General features: G+C 34.8%; 7 non-coding genes across 7 annotated transcripts; 3 read left to right on the forward strand and 4 right to left on the reverse strand.

Moving 5' to 3' along the window:
* Positions 1-2,913: 2,913 nt before the first annotated feature.
* On the reverse strand, positions 2,914-2,986 carry TRNAV-AAC (transfer RNA valine (anticodon AAC)). The gene has a single exon. It is a non-coding gene; the product is annotated as a tRNA-Val (tRNA).
* A 2,018-nt stretch (positions 2,987-5,004) lies between these two features.
* Positions 5,005-5,095, forward strand: TRNAI-UAU (transfer RNA isoleucine (anticodon UAU)). Its single transcript is given in 2 exon segments — positions 5,005-5,042; positions 5,060-5,095. It is a non-coding gene; the product is annotated as a tRNA-Ile (tRNA).
* Positions 5,096-5,415: 320 nt separating this feature from the next.
* TRNAV-AAC (transfer RNA valine (anticodon AAC)) lies at positions 5,416-5,488 on the reverse strand. Its single transcript has one exon. It is a non-coding gene; the product is annotated as a tRNA-Val (tRNA).
* A 940-nt stretch (positions 5,489-6,428) lies between these two features.
* TRNAI-UAU (transfer RNA isoleucine (anticodon UAU)) lies at positions 6,429-6,519 on the forward strand. Its single transcript is given in 2 exon segments — positions 6,429-6,466; positions 6,484-6,519. It is a non-coding gene; the product is annotated as a tRNA-Ile (tRNA).
* A 278-nt stretch (positions 6,520-6,797) lies between these two features.
* On the reverse strand, positions 6,798-6,870 carry TRNAV-AAC (transfer RNA valine (anticodon AAC)). Its single transcript has one exon. It is a non-coding gene; the product is annotated as a tRNA-Val (tRNA).
* Positions 6,871-8,396: 1,526 nt separating this feature from the next.
* Positions 8,397-8,469, forward strand: TRNAV-AAC (transfer RNA valine (anticodon AAC)). The gene has a single exon. It is a non-coding gene; the product is annotated as a tRNA-Val (tRNA).
* Positions 8,470-8,789: 320 nt separating this feature from the next.
* TRNAI-UAU (transfer RNA isoleucine (anticodon UAU)) lies at positions 8,790-8,880 on the reverse strand. The gene is given in 2 exon segments: positions 8,790-8,825; positions 8,843-8,880. It is a non-coding gene; the product is annotated as a tRNA-Ile (tRNA).
* Positions 8,881-15,725: the final 6,845 nt, after the last annotated feature.

Consider the following 15,725-nt stretch of genomic DNA (forward strand, 5'->3'; position numbering starts at 1 on the left):
GTGTCTTGCACCTGTACTTCATACTTTTCCTGTTAGCAATAGAGTCGTGCCGGTTATCTGTCTAACTCTGTTCGGAGGAAAATTTTGAATTGATGTAACGTGACTTCCGGTCGAAATGGCAAGTTCTTATATAGTTAATCTGGGCCTCCTGCTTCTAAGCATATCTGGTCTCGATTTTCATCTATCTAATAACTGTCTCGAGATTAAGGAAGGACAAACAGTCAGAAGGAAAACAATGGAAATGTATAGGTCTACAATATTTTCAAATTATAGCGCAATAACTTTTCTATAAACGTGATATTTACGAGCATATTTCATACGTAGTCTGTAAAATCTGTTGCAAAAGTATAAACACTTTATTATCATATAAAAGCAATTATTCTCGCATTTTTATAATAATTTTTTTTTTTAATTTAATGTTTTATACGAAGTCTTTCGGACCTTAAGATTAACAACTTCGATCACATACAAGACCATCACAACCTATCTAACACGGATCACTTTTCAGTTACTAATATACACCAGTATTAATTAATAGTCGTTCATCATTCTCTCTTCCAGGAGAAGGTCAACGACTACTTTTGGTCGAATTACTTCGACCTCCTTCTGCAACAGTCTTCTTTCTAACGGTATGATGGCATTCGAATAGGAAAATGGCAGATTACCTTCGATATTCGGCTGTGAATGATACAGTTTCTTAGAGTTAACATTAGAAAATATTGTTATATCTGAAAAATTTAAGATACATTTTCAATTCTTGTCTACTTGACCATTAATTTCATACCGTCCCAGTATCGAAATAAACATGACAATGGTAGGCTAAAATAACCAAACTCTATAGTTTTCGATTTAATGTTTGTTATATTATAGTATTTGATTTATATAACTACAAAGATTATTTGTTTTTTTCACACGACTAGGTGTATTAATGGACACAAGGCAGTCTTACATTATCTTTATTTCCGAATCTTCTCCGATACGCGTTTCGGGCAAAGGCCTCTCATCCGTCGGCTACACAATAAGACATATTATAAATTTCTTATATTACAAATGATTTATCATAATAAGTTATGACATAACGTGACATTCGGGAATTTCTTTGTGTTGGTACTTATACATTTCGTTTAAAATTACATATTTACAGTTAAAATTGTTAAAATATCGTTGCAGTTTTTGAAAATATATTTATGTAATTTTTATACGAATTAATTCCCGGATGTCATTGTATGTCATAACTTTTTATGATAAATCACTTGTAATATAAGAAATTTATAATATGTCTTATTGTGTAGCCGTGATATAAAAGTAAAAGTAATGAATAACAGCGAAGTAATATTGCTTGGAAAGATATGTTTTCTTTTGTTTGTTTAAACTCGTGTTTTTACGTATTTCTTAACTAAGAATTTTTGTCTGAAAGTAAAAGTCTAATTAAAAACAGCTGTGGAAATTTTTTAATTCAAATTGTTCAGTACCTTTATTTTCTAGTTGAAACTAGCATATAATAAGCCTACTTGCTTTTAGTTTTAACGTGTAATGTTTATAAGTTTGCACTAGCTAAATCCTAAAATTACATTAGTTATTCGTTTATAAATGCACTATACCTAATTAAATTAATATAAGCAAATCAGTAAACTCTTTTAGGTTTTAAAATATAACTTAGTGTTTATTAACGTAAATATTGAAATGAAATGTTTCTGACAAACTCTTGTATTGATATTCACTTTATTCGTAACGAAATTTTTCCGGTTAATTCTCGAAAGCCATGCAGTTTGCCTTCGTCGTGAAAGCTCCTCAGTTTGGGATCCTTGATGACAAATAATGCCGGGAATTTTAAAAAATGATGTTCCTTTGTTCTTGAGTGAACTAGCATTACACCCAATTACACAACAAATCACCATAGTGATATTCGCGACGAAAAAAAACAACACAAGAACTCCAGTTAAAGCGCACGCGAACACACACAAAACGTAAACAAGTCACAAACAGTCACAAAGATGGCGCTGGACAATTGCGCATGCTCATGACGTCACTCGTGATGTCGACATGAAACCTCTCTATTGTAGGAAATGGAAAACGCATTGTTTTTGCCCGTCAAAGAAAACATGCCAGTAAGTGCGAGACTGATATGTAGAAACTGCACCATTAGAATGTGTACAAATTGTGTACTATACATCATTCTGGATAACAAAAGTATATTAACCAGGACGGTATTCAGTAACGCAGAATTCTAACTTAGGCAACGCCCGATGTTGGGCGATATACTTAGTAATTCTGACCTCACTCACTGTAAGAATTCTTATTTATTTATTCAAACTACTTTTCGCAAATTTAATGTACTTAGTGGCGTCACTCCGTCTCACTTCGATTTTGCTTTGAATTTTATGCTTACGACTGTAATGGCTGCTCGTGCTAAATTAAATAACTTCATTTTTAAGTATAAAGAAATTACTAATTTAATTTCAATTCTGTCTGCCAGTTTTGCCTAATTGTCTGGCAAAGAATAATCGTTCAATAAGGTTGAGAATAGAGTATTATTTAATTTAACTAGTAGATGTGCCAGGAGTTGCTTGGGCAAATGCTAACGATAGCGAAGATTAAGGTTATTAGCTTATATCGGATCTTACCCGTTTTCACCGGGTGCAAGAATTAGATCCTCCCCTCTTCCGAGACTAATCACAGAATTTATAGATGGTTCGATTTCCAGCAAAAACGCAAATAACCACATCTAAAATAGTAGAGTAGAAGCCGAGTTCTTCAGAGTAATCCTTAAGAAAGCACGGAGGTTTTTGCAAAAAAGTAAAATGCGTCTCGGTAAATTGGCTCAAATCTATAAAAGAGCCGTCTACAGAACGACGGGCGGAGATTCACACGAAAATCCGCGACACTTTCCAAAGACGTGAAAAAAACCTGTGCTGTGCCTTCCAGGGATCGATCCTGGGACCTTCCGCGTGTTAGGCGGATGTGATAACCGCTACACCACAAGCACTTGCCCCAGATAATCCACATAACGCGCCTCTGGATTACGTCCATCGTTCTGACCCGGAAGCATTTCGCCCCGTCGGATGTACCGGTTGCGTCATTAAGCCGGAATTCACGACCCTACACACGCCAAAATTTCAAGCGCATCGCGTTTCGAAATTAAATTTAAACAATAATCATTCTTACGAATATTTAATTTAATTCAATTCAATTCTTTATTGTATGAACCTTAGTTTGTTACAAGGGGATTAAAGTATTACATAAAAACTGAAGTTAGTGAAATTAAACAAATTAATGTAATAGCTTAGTACTACACAATAATAATCATTTTAAAATATTTTTTAATGTAAATCTGAAATTAGTAAAATTTAACTAATTAATTAAATAGTTTAGTACATGATAACATACACAAAAATAATCATTTTTTGAAAAACGCGATAAATTAATTTTATCTTTTCAGGATTTAAATCCTGTCAAATACTTTTTCCTATTTGTTTCAATTTTGATACAAAATGAAAGAACACATGTTCCCAAGTTCGATACGTTTGCAAACTAGAGTTAATGCAAATTCTCTGAGAGTCTATTACTAGTCTACTGTCATACATTAAAATATAATTTTGACCGCATCTCGGCTGTAGAATTAATCCTTTTAATTTATGTCTATAAACAAATAATCCTCACACATATTGAATAAATTGTTTTAAAAATACGATACAATTGAAAATGCTTGTTCTTTTACAACAACGACCAATCTTCTTGTATGCTATGTTCGCAACAACACTTTTATAATTAATGTTTGATAACTTTCGATCAAATGAGAATCTTGAGACAGGTTTTTCGATGTCAATGTCCAGATATATGTATAATTATCCGTCATTAATCATAATTTTTACAGTTTCTTTACCTACGCTTCTTTAATATAACTGATATCATGTAGTTTCAACAGTCTAATCCAGAAAAAACTATTGCTGTTATTATTAATACCGATATTTTACAAACACCAAACGCCAATCGCAACATATAAGCTGGAATTTTATGGTATAACAAAAAATTGTTTTGAAGATATAAAGCAAGAACAATTTCCATTTTATCGCGATAAGTACTTGCCCGTACAGGAGCAGCATAAAGTACATGTCACTGAAATAATTTTATATAAATATGAGCGGAATTAATTTTAACTTTTGAAAGAATAGGCCACATAGAACCCTGAACCATTTTAGCCTTATGAATACTATAATTTTTAGCCTGCAAAAACTGTTCAGAAAATGAAAATAATACCAGCAGATACATATATCTGCTGCGATGTAATTCGAAACGACTCGTATAGGCTGATTATTAAAAAAAACCATCCTCTTTGGGTGATGGTTTTTTAATAAACATTACCACTTTTATTTTTGAAACACTTAAAAGTTAATTCATAGTCAAAACAGAATTCCTCTAGAATTGTAATTTTCTTTTGTAACATTTGTGGAGTATTAGCAAGAATTACAGTGTCGTCAGCATACATTAGTACATGTAAATCAACTTGATAAAAGAGAGAAATCTAAGGTAGGTCAGAGTTAGTAAGTCGCACTATCAAACCATTAACGTATAAATTAAAAAGCAATAGGTTCAGAATCTCATCCTGCAAAACATCAATGTCAATACCAATGAATCAGTCGATTCCGCTACAATCTTTACTCTTGCAGAGCTTTGGAATATACTGTATGTCAATTATAAGGCCAAGAAACTGTTTATTCATACTCATTCTTACTAATAGAGACCATATAACTTTATGATTAACGATATCAAAAGCAGATCGAAAGTCTACAAAAACAGCATAAGCCTATAGTTTTCCTCTTTTTTGCAATTTCAATTGCATCAATGCATTTAATACAAATCCTGATACAGGTCTTGTAAGCCAACTCGTAATACAGGTCGAAAACCCTACTTATTACGAGTTGGCTTCTCGCAAGCGTCGTTCGGGATCGATTACCTTCGCAAACGAAAATGCTGGTAATTATTAACGTGAGTGGGAAAGCGTCATCCCCAGTGGCGCAATTGGTTAGCGCACGGTACTTATAAGCAGTACTTGTGAGTTATGCCGGGGTTGTGAGTTCAAGCCTCACCTGGGGAATAAGACAATTTTTTTTTATAATTGTCTTTTGCTATCGGCCGATTAGTTGGGCGGGGCGCTTGACTTTCGCGTATAGTTTTTGCTCTGTTCGCCCTTCATCATAGTGAGCAATCGTCGATTCGGTGTCCGACGCACTTGACATGGACGTGCAATTCTTACCAATTCGAGCGACTTTAAAGAAGATCAGAGGTATTTGCAAGCAAGTAAAATGCGTCTCGGTAAATTGGCTCAAAACTATAAAACGGCCGTCTACGGAATGACGGGCGGAGATTCACACAAAAATTCGCGACACTTCCCAAAGACGTAAAGAAAATTTATCTTGTGCCTGCCAGGGATCGAACCTGGGACCTTCCGCGTGTTAGGCGGATGTGATAACCGCTACACCACAAGCACTCGTTCCCTGGTTGATGGTCAAATCTGATCAATAACGTACCACTGACTTACGTCCATCGTTCCGACCCGAAAGCATTTCGCCCTATTGGATTTAACGATTGCGTCGTAAGCCGCAATTCGCGATTCGACACAAGTCAAACTTTCAAGCTCATCGCGTTTCGAAATTAAATTTAAACTTAATAATCATTCTTATGAATGGAGACAAAGCCGGGATTACATTTCTCTGACAATTGCGTCTGGTGCATGAAACTCCGCGCTTTCGTATGGAAAATACTCGTAATTACAAAAAGTTCATTGCCCGTTTGTTCATGACTAAACGATTTCTTCTCCGGTAATAATAAATCCGAGTTTATCTTTAACTTCATACAAAGCGTTCACACTACTTTCACTATTATCCACATTGTGTAAATAAACATATTCACTGTTATATAATGCAAAATGCATGTAGAACTTCGCTTTAAGCGTGCAAATTTAGTCCAGGGATCCTCCATGTGTGTTCGGCGAAATCTTCAGAGAGTAGGAGGTAATTTCTTCGTTCGGATAGCCACAAGTAAAACACAAATTGATTTTTACTGAGTGAACCTGCGGTCGAGACATCACTGCGCTTGCAGATTATGAAACAGAAATAAATCATTGAACAAATGTTCCCGTTGCTGTAAATTCGACAATTGCGAATTAAGTTTAACAAATTATTCCATACTAGGGGCTTTGTCCACTTGTTTCCAAAATTCGCAATTTTTAACATAAATTTCGTTGGATTCTCGATGCGCTGTTTTTGCTTTTTATTTCCAAACTCGAGTCTGACCTTTGCCGAAAGCGAACGCACAAAACACACGGACGCTAGGTGAAAGGTTAATTACGAGTTGGCTTATCGCGAGTGTCGTTTCAGGTTAACAAACGAAAATGTTGGTAATTGTTAACATCTTTTAGCGAACAGCGGTCCCCAGTGGCGCAATTGGTTAACGCACGGTACTTATAAGCAGTACTTGTGAGTTATGCCGGGGTTGTGAGTTCAAGCCTCACCTGGGGAATGTGACAAATTCTTTTTAAAATTTCCTTTCGTTATTAGTTGGGTTGGGCGACCGGCTTTCGCGTATTCTTTTTGCGCTGTTCGGCTATCATTATAGCGAGAGAACGTCGATTCGGTGTCCGGTGCGCAATTCTTACAAATTTGAGCGACGTAGATTATGCACGCAGATGTTTTGCAGGAAAGCGAGGAGCATTTCGATGTATTTGCTCAAAAATGTTAAAGGGCCATCTACGGAACGCCGAGCAGATTCACGCAAAAATCCGCGAAAAAAATTTACCTTGTGCCTGCCAGGGATCAAACCTGGGACCTTCCGCGTGTTAGGCGGGTGTGATAACCACTACACCACAAGCACTTGCTCCGGTATATGGCGAAATCTGGTCAATAACGTGCCTCTGGATTACGTCCTCCGTTCCGACCCGGAAACATTTCGCCCTGTCAGATTTACCTGTCGCGTCGTTAAGCCACAATTCAAGACTTGACACACGCCAAACTTTCAAGCCCATCGCGTTTCGAAATTAAATTTAAACTTGATTTGTATAATGTAATTAAAAAGCAAAGTCTTTGTCTTTTTCTACTGTTTCGAGAATTGACAATTTTTTCACCCGAAACTAAGTAAAAGAGAGGTCGCTATCGATAAGTGTTTGGATTTTCTGTATTTTATCAAATTGGAAATTGCATTTGCCATGTCCCTGAGATTGGAAAAAAATAGCCAGAATACTTTCTGAAGGAAACACTGTTCATGGTAAATGTTTGATTTTTTTGAATGTTTTTCTCATAAATTGCGACTTTACTGCGGGATTTATTAATTGTAAATAATATAATACCATATGTGTTCGCGTTTAAAAGCAGGTCATTATTTAAATTTTTTTACTAATAAAGGCCGGTGGTTAAACGCGAGAAAATAAAGTAAAAGAAATAATCAAGCTCTCATTCTTAGAAATTTTATTTTTGAGGGAAAAATCTCAACTCTTGCTACCACGTGTACAGATGAGAAATGTAAATATTTTGATACAGGCTACGTATATAATATCACTAATAAACACTCATATAAAAATTCTAATCATCACAATAACACCTTAAAGCACTGAAAAAACAATTTATTGCAATTTATTTATTAGATCAGCAGTGGAAAAATGTAAAGGGCAAACTTACAAGCATGAAAAGCGCCTAAATATGTTCTTAATAGAACATCTTGAGAACAATAATTTTCTTACTAGGAATCCACGAAGCCTGGTGACTGAACTACAAGATCTATCGTTGGTGGATGAAGAGATTGGTACTGTTATGGATTTTGAGAAGTTATACCCTTCCGTGAAATTGGAATCATGCTATAAGCTTTTGATTGACATGTGTTTTCCAGACTGCATTATCAGAGACAGTGACAGATATTATTAGAAATAAAATATCCCTCAAACCTTAGAATGCTTTTATAATTAATCAAAATGGACAAATAAAACCAAAGCCTTTGTACAGCATTAATCCGTGCCTGTCTTCTAATTGCGTCTTTTTTTATTCCCATGTATGTATTTGTAGTGTAGTAGGAAAAAATTTTAAAAAACTATTCCTGTGGTATCTATTATTGTCAAACTTATTACATCCTACTACACTACAAATATTTCGTTTCTTCATTCCAGGAGAAAATTTACCGATTTTGCCGCGTTAGCTTAATCGTAACTCTGTTGTTCGTAACTACAAAGTTCCTTTTACCCCAAGAGATCTCTATCAGCAGCGCGAAACTTACAGGCAGTGAGCCAATATATAGGAATTTCATTAACGACGCAACATGTAAATCTGACAGGGCGAAATGCTTTCGGGTCGGAACGATGAACGTAATCCAGAGGTGCGTTATTGATCAGATTTGAGCGGAGGCTAGAGCAAGTGCTTGTGGTGCAGCGGTTATCACATCCGCCTAACACGCGGAAGGTCCCAGGTTCGATCCCTGGCAGGCACAAGATAAATGTTTTTACGTCTTTGGAAAGCGTCGCGGATTTTTATGTGACTCTCCGCCCGTCATTCCGTAGACGGCCCTTTTATAGTTTTGAGCCAATTTACCGATACGCATTTCACTTGCTTGCAAATACCTCTGCGCTTCTTTAAAGTCGCTCGAATTGGTAAGAATTGCACGCCCATGTCAAGTGCGTCGGACACCGAATCGAGGATTGCTCACTATGATGAAGGGCGAACAGAGCAAAAACTATACGCGAAAGTCAAGCGCCCAGCGCAACTAATTGGCCGATAGCAAAAGGTAATTAAAAAAAAAAAGTTGTCTTATTCCCCAGGTGAGGCTTGAACTCACAACCCCGGCATAACTCACAAGTACTGCTTATAAGTACCGTGCGCTAACCAATTGCGCCACTGGGGATGTCACTTTCCCAACCACGTTAACAATTACTAATATTCTCGTTGTGAACGTAAATGATCCCTAACGACGCTTGCGATGTTTATTTTAAAAATTGCGAATTTTGGAAACAAGTAAGCGAGGCCCCTAGCGTGGAACAATTCGTTAGACTAAATTCATAATTGTCGAATTTACGGCAAAGTGAACATTTCCCATAGCCAGACTTTCATTCACGCCTCACCACCGTGCACCCACCTCCAGTGGAATTGAGAAAGAAGCACTTGGAGGGATAAATGATGAACTGTTGCGTTCAGTGATGTAAGCAGATTTTGCCTCAGTACTAATTACGGTTGTTTGCGTATGTAGTGTCGAGCTAGCCTACGATATCCGTTGTCCTCTGGTGTTTCTAGAAGGAACATTGAACACAGTACATGTAGAACATTATCTAAACCGTTCTGTTGTCATATGTACTGTACAGTACAACAACAAGGAGATGTGCAATTTTAACAGGACAACGTCCGTCTACAAATCACTCGTGCAACAATCATTGAACATATATGGGACTGGATTGGACATCGTTTGGCCCAGTCTTTAACTCTGGCGAGAACCCTAGCCAAACCGCGCTACCAGGAGGAATGTCCAGTACATAAAACTCCAATCTGCAGAATGATAACCGCAACAGCAACAAGCGCGCAAGCTCGCGCTTGTTGCTGTTGCGGTTATGGTTACATTCAGAGCCGGCCCTACCATAGGGCGAACAGAGCAGCCGCTCCAGGCACTAAGTGCTAGTGGGCGCCTCAGTGGTAAAGAAAACTAAAGAAAATTTTTTTTTTCACTTTTTGATTATTTTGACTGCGAGCGTGTGGCCAGTATGTGAATGACCTTATCTGTTGAGATTACAGCAGCTTGTTTTTGACTATTTCCGTAAGTTTGCCGACAGTTTACGTTCTACTTCAGCGTATTTACGGAATTTTAGCCACTTTTTTTATTAAAATGGAAAGCAGTTCCTTTTCTGCAATGAATAAGAGAAAAAAGACGACCATTTTATTGGAACTGGTGAGAATACACAAAGAGATAAAATCTTCGATTAAATAAAGAATTAAAATCCCACAGGTGTTCGTGAGCCTGAATAAGCTCAACAATGTCGATTCTGTAAAAGTATCAATCTTCTTACTTTCCGCCATAATGATAACTATTTTTAATGTTGCTATGGTATGACGTACCACAAAGGCGTTTGCTGGTTGGACGCGCATTTGCCATCGGCGCGAGTAGAACAAACTTTTTGTTTCTAGTCGGGGCTGCAGTCGCGCCTGTTTTCGAAGGGTGTTTACTAATTAACGAGAACAACCATCGTAGTTGCAGTTGCCTGCGCGGCTGGAAATCGCAAGGTATTCGAGAGGAGTACAAAGTACTGAAACGATCTTACGCACATGCATATGGCTTCATGCGAATGATTATATATTGTATACTATCTGTACTGTGTGTCTGTATAAATAAAATTTCCATCTCACAATGGATTGAAGGTGTTCTTTTTTTCATTTTTCAGTAGCGTATATAGGTATTATAATATTAATGTTTTAATAATCACCCTTACGAATGGAGACGAAGACGGGTTACATTTTTCTGACAATTGCGTGTGGTGCATGAAACTCCGAGCTTTCGTATGAAAAATACTCTACAAAAAGTTCGTTGCCCGTTTGATCATGACTAAATGATTTTTTTACGGGTAATAAATTCGATTTTCTCTTTAACTTTTTACAAAGCGTTCACACCACTTTTATTATCTACATTGCACAAATAAACATATTCACTGTTATAGAACGCAAAATGCATGTAGAACTTAGTTTTTTGTATTAAGCCAGGAATCTTCGATGTGTGTTCGGCGAAATCTTCAGAGAATAGGAGACCACTTTCTTCGTTCGGGTAGCACAAGTGAAACGCAAACAGATTTTTACTAAGTGAACCCACGGATCACTGCGTTTGCAATTTGTGTAACAGATATAAGTCACAGAACAAATGTTCTCTTTGGTGTAAATTCGATAATTGCAAATTTAGTCGAATAAATAATTCCAATGCTAGGGGCTTCGTCCACTTGTTTCCAAAATTCGCTATTTTTAACTTAAATTTCATGACGATTGTTGGAAAGCCTCAACGTGCCAATTTCTTTTTAAAGACAGAAAGCTGAATAGATAGGGATAGATACTCTCTAAGAGCAAACTCTAAAGAGAGGATACGAATTTAACATTCTCGTCGTTGGAAATTCGGATTTAGGAAAGTGTACACTGCTTAACACTCTTTTTAAAGCTTTTGTTATCCGTAAAAATTTGGTCAAAAAATGACCCCCAAAATTCTTACATTTTTGGACTTAGGAAACCTTGAAATGTCTAAAAATGTAAAAACATTCGAGAAGGTTTTCCTGTTTGTACGAATATTAGTATATGTGTGGGGGGCACTTTTTGTCGAAAATTTCTGAAATTCTGCAAAGAGGTTTTTGTATTAGGGGATTAATGCTATTAAATTTTGGCAGTTAAAGATCGAGGAGTGGGGAGCTAGGGGGAGTAGTGTGTCATATCTTGAGTATTGTTCCATTTAATGACTATTTTACTCGTTTTTAGCATTAGCTTGTCAATTTTTTTTCTTTTGTAAAACTTATCCCTGTCCTCAAAATTAAGCTTTTTGCTATTTTATATTAATTAAAAGTATAAAATTTTTCAAAATAAAATATTATAACAGATGGCGCCCCGAGTTTTAAACGCTGTCCGGGAAAGTTATGCAACTCGGTGATGGATTTTTTTTTCTGTTTAGGATAAGGAACATCAATACAAATATTTGCAATGATCGATATTTATTAATAAGCTCTGTATATATTTTTAATATTGATAAATTGGCAAAAAAAAAAAACCTATTTTTAGCATAACTTCAGAAATTATTTTTTATTATTTTTGAAATTTCTGATTCGTTAAAAATACGTAATTAAGATGTTAAAATTAAAGAATTCGTGACAGCGTGTCTTGTATTTAAGCATTAGTTTCTCTGAGTGCCCTTAGATGGCGCTACTCATGGTCGCGAATGAAAATAATGCAATACTAATAGATAAACTGGTTGGGAAACAGCAGAATTTTTGCTCACTAGGAGCGCTGCGGTTAGGATTCAGACTAAAAGTATATACAAGACGTATATAAAGTTCATGATGTAACTCGACTTCTAAATATAAATTAAGCCCTTTCCAAATATAATTAAATTCAGAAAAGGAAACTCTTAAGTCTTTTTATCAAAATTGCAGGGCGAATTTTAATGTGTATGTATATTTAATGATTTTCCTTTTCAAATATATTACAGACATATATTTTGTATTAAATTTAAACTAAAGACTATCATAAAATATAAGCCCTTACATTTATTGAACTCTAAATTTAAGTAATTACTATTATTGAAAATAACTTTGATAACGCTATGAAATAACTTTTTTATGTTGTAACAGGTATCCATTGCTTCTTCAATATGCCACGCTCTGAGTATTGCCTAAAAATGGCTCATAAGTTAATCTGGATTATAGTGGCTAGGTGATAAGAAGGGCCACTATAATCCAGGCTATAATAACAGCCAATCAGTGCTTTTGTCGAGTAGCCTGCTCTCGACAAAAACCCTGATTGGCTGTTAAATTCTGACATCGTCCATCTGACCTTCAATTAATAGCTGAGTATGTACACCAATTTCGTACGAAATATGTGTACGAATATAAGATTTTATATATAATGTAACAGAAAAATCATTTTTTATATTATAAATTATTTTTATTAATTAAATTTGCTCTATTTTATCAATATCAGCAAAAATAACCTTGTAAATTTTTATAATATAGATTTAGCTGTTTTAAAGTTCATTACATCAATTTATAATTAATACCGATAAAATATTTTGATTTATAAATCTGGTTTTCTAAAATTTGTATGCAAATTATATTAGTTTATTAATTTATTAAAAGAAAAAATTTATCTTAAATAACATCCAACTAAATAGAATTAATAAAAACAGTTACTTAAAATAATTATTATATTTTAATTAAAATATTTAAACACATAATTAAGATTAGCTTATATTTAACTACTACATAATAAATTATCCTGTATTTATTTTGAATGATAATCTTTACGGAAACGTTTGTAATTTACACAAGTATAACATTGTAATAATAGATTATAAACTTAGTTAAGCGGTAAATTAAGTATTAATATACGCTTCTAATTACTCCTAATTATCGTCTATAAATAAGGAAACTACCTTTTTACTTTTATAAATTAATGTTATTTTATTTTGAACTACACGATAATTTATTTAAAATATATATTGTTTATTTCTGTGATTCTGTTGCTGTCTATGTTATATTCGAATTTATTTTGCCGTAATGTTTATATGGATATCGCAGATAGAAGAATGATATTAAAAACCATAAAAAATCTAAATGTAAATATTTTTCTCTGTTTTATCTGTTTATCTTACATTCAGTTATCCTGAAAAAAATTAAAACGCATTTAAAATAAGATACAAAATTGATGTTAATTTATCAACGTTCAGAAATATTAAAATAATAATTAAGAGGGTCCTCAACTCGGCTTTAACCATATATTTGGGAATTCTGGAGAACTATAAGCGTAGTGTAAAAAGAGGTTGCATAAATCAGAGGGACTCCATGAATCTGTTCAATATATGGTAGCTTCTAGATTATCTTACATTTATGCTTACGAAGTTATATGTTCATAACTTTGTGTAACTTTAATGTTTTATTATTCTTCATGTTACTATTATAGTACTATTTGTCACTATTATCGTTTCGTTTTGATGCTGGCTAATATTTTAAAACATGTGAAGTGACCATAAGCTGTAGTGTCATCATTTTGAAAAATATTTGTTTTATTTTAAATTACAGAAAGAAGCTTCATTTATCGAAAGTTGTGGCCGTGACTCCCCGCCAAGTAGAAAAGTCACTGACTGACTATATATAAATACACGAATTAGAGTTTCCGATTTTCGAGAGTTGATTTCTCTGCCTCTAAACGTCTAAAATAATTCTGACATTAATATTAAAAAACTATTCTTTTTTGCGATACGTAGGTATACACAACCTGCACTCAAATACTTTAATATTTTTCTCACTGCTGTTGTCGTTTTTTATGTGCTTGCTTGCCTTAATATACCTGTTGAAACTTTGTCTATGACTATATTTGAAACCACATTTACTACATTCCATTTTATTTAAGGCATAACGAGCTTTGCTCTTATGATCGGGCGAAAAGCTGAAGTCTAGACCAGGGGTGCCCAAAGTGGCACGTAAGGAGGAATCATCTGGCGTGTAATATATCATATTATTTTGATTTACACATTTTTCAATCATCCTTTTGGTTTATCACCTAATTTTCAATCAGCTTTTTTACATTTATTTTAATTTAAACATATTCGTTTAATTTATTTAAATATCGTTATTCGAAGTTAAAAACTTTGGCACGCATAAACATCAAACCTAACTATGCTTACTACATGGCACGCGGGCTCAAAAATGTTTGCCATCCCTCGTCTATCACGTCAGCACGAGTCGTATCTCGCACACAGCACACTAGAGCTCCTGGACTTTAAACTGTAATGGAGTTTAATAATTATTTGTTAACTGTATTGATATTTTGGAAAATTATTACAGTTTAGAAGAAGCAGATTTGATAGAATGCTTTATTCAATTTAGGGTATTTATCTGGTTTCGTTTCTCCCCGTTATATCGAGTTTCAATGATGATTTTATTGATTCGAAATAATCTATAGGCTATATCAGAAGTTTTCCATGTTTATGCGCAATAGGATAAGTGAATTACATACGTGATTATATTTTACCAATAAGTGTTTACATACAGTGAATGGTGAGTGATTAATTTGTAATTCTAACTCTTGATCCTTAGTTCTGTATACAGCCGTTAATGTTACAAATGTAATTTATGTTATAACAGAATAATTCAATTATGTAAAATTGAATTATTCTGGCCTATGGGGTCTAAAAGAATCTTTACACCTATACCAATCGTGGATTCAGCCGGGCCCACAATAGGTAGGTCGGCTGGTGAGAGACAGGCTCTGACGTGAAAACTTTTTGGAGTTCTTTGACCACATTATTTCGATTATGGGCATCCCAGAACAGACTTAAGTAAGCAAGACGTCAGTTTCTAGATAACTATAGAACGAAAACGGTTCAACACCGCACTCTCTTCATTCGCTCGCACACTTCTTTCCAATATAGACTATTCATAACAAAAATTTCGTAACGATTCAACCCTTGTGAGGGATCAACTCCACTCGCTTCCCTCCCTTCATTTAACTCCCCGCAAATATACATGTAATGATAATTATATTTAGCTAAAGCAGTGTTTTCCAATCTGTGGGGCGTGAGACTATTGCAAGGGGCGCGCAGTGTTTTACCAAATTATCATTTTTTAATACAAACAAATAAAAAAAAGTGGAATCGACGTCGAAAAAATGAATTAGCAAAACGGTTATGCCTAATTCACAACATCGTCCGAACGACTCGAATGCAAATGCTAAAAATCCGAACACTCATGCCGAAATGTCTCGACAAGAGTCGAGCCCCGGCGAACAATATACTTTATTTAATAAGGTATATTGTTTTGTAGACCATTAAATAAATTATAAGGACAGTATTTATGAAATTAGATTGTTACGAAAATTAATTGGGGCGCAACAAATTTTTTTCTGAAAAACAAGGAGCGAGGTACTGAAATGGAAACAAGTGAGTTCAAGAAATGTCATTTAAAACAGATTTTAATTTCAAAATTTATTATTTTATTTTATGTACAGAATGTTAAAGACTCG

Source organism: Centruroides vittatus, unplaced genomic scaffold, assembly GCF_030686945.1.
Source record: "Centruroides vittatus isolate TY-2023 unplaced genomic scaffold, ASM3068694v2 contig_742, whole genome shotgun sequence".
Taxonomy (NCBI): domain Eukaryota; kingdom Metazoa; phylum Arthropoda; class Arachnida; order Scorpiones; family Buthidae; genus Centruroides; species Centruroides vittatus.